This window comes from Entelurus aequoreus, linkage group LG22 (genome assembly GCF_033978785.1).
Source record: "Entelurus aequoreus isolate RoL-2023_Sb linkage group LG22, RoL_Eaeq_v1.1, whole genome shotgun sequence".
In the NCBI taxonomy this organism is placed as follows: domain Eukaryota; kingdom Metazoa; phylum Chordata; class Actinopteri; order Syngnathiformes; family Syngnathidae; genus Entelurus; species Entelurus aequoreus.
In genome coordinates, this window is record NC_084752.1 from 37759486 (window position 1) to 37765337 (window position 5852).

A 5852-nucleotide genomic window follows, 5' to 3' on the forward strand; every position below is an offset into this window, starting at 1 on the left:
GTAGCATTGTTCACCATCCCACCTGTGTGTCACCTCAGACCTGTCCAGCATGGAGGAGAGGTTGCAGAAGTGTTTAATAAACTAGTAGCATTGTTCACCATCCCACCTGTGTGTCACCTCAGACCTGTCCACCATGGAGGAGAGGTTGCAGAAGTGTTTAATAAACTAGTAGCATTGTTCACCATCCCACCTGTGTCACCTCAGACCTGTCCAGCATGGAGGAGAGGTTGCAGAAGCGTGGCTACGTGAGGCTAACAGAGTTTGTAGCAGACATGACCAAAATCTTCGACAACTGCCGCTACTACAACCCCAGCGACTCGCCCTTCTACCAGTGTGCCGAGGTTCTGGAGAGTTTCTTTGTCCAGAAGCTCAAAGGCTTCAAAGCCAGCAGGTAAGAAGACTGTTGACCTTCTAAACAACCTGCAATCATTTTTGAATAATGACACAATAAGATGGTGTCAACCCAACCCAATTGGCAGCCGTATCGGTTGAAATGTAAACAATAGCCATCTCTAAATTTGAAGGGGAACTGCACTTTTCGGGGGGATTTTCGTATGTTTCACAATCTTTATGAAAGACATGACGACGGACGCATTTCTTTGTATACTACATTGTAACTCCTTTGTATACTACATTGTAACTCCTTTGTATACTACATTGTAACTCCTTTGTATACTACATTGTAACTCCTTTGTATACTACATTGTAACTCCTATATCTTTACAACGGAGCCAATAGGAGGGCCTCTATTCCTCCCATAAAACTCTATAAATAACCATCCAGAAAGTGCCAAAAACTCCATTTACATTTGGTGACTTGAATATGAACAAGTATTAGTCATATTGTTATTATAAATATGAACAAGTATTAGTCATATTGTTATTATAAATATGAACAAGTATTAGTCATATTGTTATTATAAATATGAACAAGTATTAGTCATATTGTTATTATAAATATGAACAAGTATTAGTCATATTGTTATTATAAATATGAACAAGTTAGTGATATTGTTATTATAAATATTAACAAGTATTAGTGATATTGTTATTATAAATATGAACAAGTATTAGTGATATTGTTATTATAAATATGAACAAGTATTAGTCATATTGTTATTATAAATATGAACAAGTATTAGTCATATTGTTATTATAAATATGAACAAGTATTAGTCATATTGTTATTATAAATATGAACAAGTATTAGTCATATTGTTATTATAAATATGAACAAGTTAGTGATATTGTTATTATAAATATTAACAAGTATTAGTGATATTGTTATTATAAATATGAACAAGTATTAGTGATATTGTTATTATAAATATGAACAAGTATTAGTCATATTGTTATTATAAATATGAACAAGTATTAGTCATATTGTTATTATAAATATGAACAAGTATTAGTCATATTGTTATTATAAATATGAACAAGTATTAGTCATATTGTTATTATAAATATGAACAAGTATTAGTCATATTGTTATTATAAATATGAACAAGTATTAGTCATATTGTTATTATAAATATTAACAAGTATTAGTGATAGTGTTATTATAAATATGAACAAGTATTAGTCATATTGTTATTATAAATATGAACAAGTATTAGTCATATTGTTATTATAAATATGAACAAGTATTAGTCATATTGTTATTATAAATATGAACAAGTATTAGTCATATTGTTATTATAAGTGCTAACGCAGACAAACTATGTATAGCGGCGACGTGATCGCTAGCGTGTGTTCCTATGTTTACATGATTGAGTGGTCTGCTGCTTCTTTGGAAGTTTATTGTAGAACATGAATCATAACTCTCACCTGGACAGAAGAATGCTGAGGACGTATTCCAACAAGTTGGTACACTTTGACAGCCAATTTATACACAGAAATGTCAAGAAAGACACTTTGTCACACACACACAGCAGTCTGCATCATAATGACAGCAGACATTGTACAGTAAGTGATGTTTTATTATGTTTGTTGGCGCTCATGAAGTCTGCAGCGAGTAATAATCTGTGATGAAGATGTTTTGATGTGTTTTTGAAGTGAATGTGCCATGTATGCTTAAAATGATGAAAATATGTAAATATTACATGTTATAATAAATGTTACTACATTAAATACATACTTACAGTGTGTAGATATTACATGTTATTATGAATGTTACTACATGACATATATACTTACATCATGTATATATTACATGTTATTATGAATGTTACTACATGACATATATACTTACATCATGTATATATTACATGTTATTATGAATGTTACTACATGACATATATACTTACATCATGTATATATTACATGTTATTATGAATGTTACTACATGACATATATACTTACATCATGTATATATGACATGTTATTATGAATGTTACTACATGACATATATACTTACATCATGTATATATTACATGTTATTATGAATGTTACTACATGACATATATACTTACATCATGTATATATTACATGTTATTATGAATGTTACTACATCACATATATACTTACATCATGTATATATTACATGTTATTATGAATGTTACTACATGACATATATACTTACATCATGTATATATTACATGTTATTATGAATGTTACTACATGACATATATACTTACATCATGTATATATGACATGTTATTATGAATGTTACTACATGACATATATACTTACATCATGTATATATTACATGTTATAGTAAATGTTACTACATGACATATATACTTACATCATGTATATATTACATGTTATTATGAATGTTACTACATGACATATATACTTACATCATGTATATATTACATGTTATTATGAATGTTACTACATGACATATATACTTACATCATGTATATATTACATGTTATTATGAATGTTACTACATGACATATATACTTACATCATGTATATATGACATGTTATTATGAATGTTACTACATGACATATATACTTACATCATGTATATATTACATGTTATTAGGAATGTTACTACATGACATATATACTTACATCATGTATATATTACATGTTATTATGAATGTTACTACATGACATATATACTTACATCATGTATATATTACATGTTATTATGAATGTTACTACATCACATATATACTTACATCATGTATATATTACATGTTATTATGAATGTTACTACATGACATATATACTTACATCATGTATATATTACATGTTATTATGAATGTTACTACATGACATATATACTTACATCATGTATATATGACATGTTATTATGAATGTTACTACATGACATATATACTTACATCATGTATATATTACATGTTATAGTAAATGTTACTACATGACATATATACTTACATCATGTATATATTACATGTTATTATGAATGTTACTACATGACATATATACTTACATCATGTATATATTACATGTTATTATGAATGTTACTACATGACATATATACTTACATCATGTATATATTACATGTTATTATGAATGTTACTACATGACATATATACTTACATCATGTATATATTACATGTTATTATGAATGTTACTACATGACATATATACTTACATCATGTATATATTACATGTTATTAGGAATGTTACTACATGACATATATACTTACATCATGTATATATTACATGTTATTATGAATGTTACTACATGACATATATACTTACATCATGTATATATGACATGTTATTATGAATGTTACTACATGACATATATACTTACATCATGTATATATTACATGTTATTATGAATGTTACTACATGACATATATACTTGCATCATGTATATATTACATGTTATTATGAATGTTACTACATGACATATATACTTACATCATGTATATATGACATGTTATTATGAATGTTACTACATGACATATATACTTACATCATGTATATATTACATGTTATAGTAAATGTTACTACATGACATATATACTTACATCATGTATATATTACATGTTATTATGAATGTTACTACATGACATATATACTTACATCATGTATATATTACATGTTGTTATGAATGTTACTACATGACATATATACTTACATCATGTATATATTACATGTTATAGTAAATGTTACTACATGACATATATACTTACATCATGTATATATTACATGTTATTATGAATGTTACTACATGACATATATACTTACATCATGTATATATTACATGTTATTATGAATGTTACTACATGACATATATACTTACATCATGTATATATTACATGTTGTTATGAATGTTGCTACATGACATATATACTTACATCATGTATATATTACATGTTATTATGAATGTTACTACATGACATATATACTTACATCATGTATATATTACATGTTGTTATGAATGTTACTACATGACATATATACTTACATCATGTATATATTACATGTTATTATGAATGTTACTACATGACATATATACTTACATCATGTATATATTACATGTTATAGTAAATGTTACTACATTACTTACAGTGCGTATATAAAACCTGGTGTGTATTAAACGAGGTGTTTTTTAAGGTCTTTATAGGCAGAATAGAGCGACTTCCATAAGCTCCGTTGTAAGAAGACTTTTGATTGCATTTATTTACAAGTTAGAATGCATAAAGAAAATCCCTCCATCATCATGTCTTTCATAATGATTGTGAACGATTCCCCCAAAAAGTACAGTTCCCCTTTACGGTAAGATGATTTTAATCCGTGAAAAAGTAAGAAAACAGGTCATTATAAAGATAGGGTTTGAAAATGTGTACTTGCAAACCAGCAGGTGGGGCCAACACCAATTCTCCCCAAGCGAGTCAGAGCATTTCTTCCTGTCACACCCGTGTCACATTGGTCCCGCTTACAATGCATGACGTCACTTGTTTGCCACGCCCACATTGTGCCATGTGCTTAGATGGATGCACAGCAGGAGGTTCACCACAGAGTCTCCTATAGTTGCTCCAACAGGCTTGACAATAATAGCTGTGGCTGTAAGCAACCTCCTGATAAGCACCACAAGATGGCAGTAGCTGCATTATTGGCTATGTGTTGTGGGAAAGACTTGCTCGAACATGTCCGTGTGGGTCTTGTCAGGCACCCAAATTATTATCAAGTTAAAAATGAGCTTGTTATGTCTGTGAGTTTTCAAATGAAAAGAAAATAACTGCTGTGTAATTATTGCCTGTTTCCAATTACTGCTCTGTCCTCTCCTCTCTGTGCTTTCAGTAAATAAACATTCCAGATATAATTACAGCATTTACGCTCATTACATCATCGCAGGGGTGTCTTGGGGGCCACATTGGGCTAAAAGTAATTGGCCGAAAGCCCACTCCATGTAAAGTAACTGTATATAAGCATTTATATATACTGTAAATGCTGTGATTGTATAAGTGCAATTCATGGTTATTAAAGTGAATGACAAGAAAATGGCAGCAATGATATTGTCAATGATACTTTAGATGAAGTTGGGGGGGTTATTACATTCCTTATTAAATGAAGTGGCTGGCGAGCCGGAGTCTGGACACCCCTGGATTATTGAGCCCTAGTCTGGACACCCCTGGATTATTGAGCCCTAGTCTGGACACCCCTGGATTATTGAGCCCTAGTCTGGACACCCCTGGATTATTGAGCCGTAGTCTGGACACCCCTGGATTATTGAGCCATAGTCTGGACACCCCTGGATTATTGAGCCGTAGTCTGGACACCCCTGGATTATTGAGCCGTAGTCTGGACACCCCTGGATTATTGAGCCGTAGTCTGGACACCCCTGGATTATTGAGCCGTAGTCTGGACACCCCTGGATTATTGAGCCGTAGTCTGGACACCCCTGGATTATTGAGCCGTAGT

The 5852-nt window shown here is 30.6% G+C and overlaps 1 long non-coding RNA gene across 1 annotated transcript in view; it reads left to right on the plus strand.

The window, feature by feature from the left end:
* Window positions 1–206: 206 nt before the first annotated feature.
* LOC133639424 (uncharacterized) overlaps window positions 207–5852 on the plus strand; it is a 6834-nt gene continuing 1188 nt past the window's right edge. The window contains exon 1 of the long non-coding RNA XR_009823788.1: window positions 207–391. This is a non-coding gene — a long non-coding RNA (uncharacterized LOC133639424). The remainder of the gene's footprint in view (window positions 392–5852) is intronic.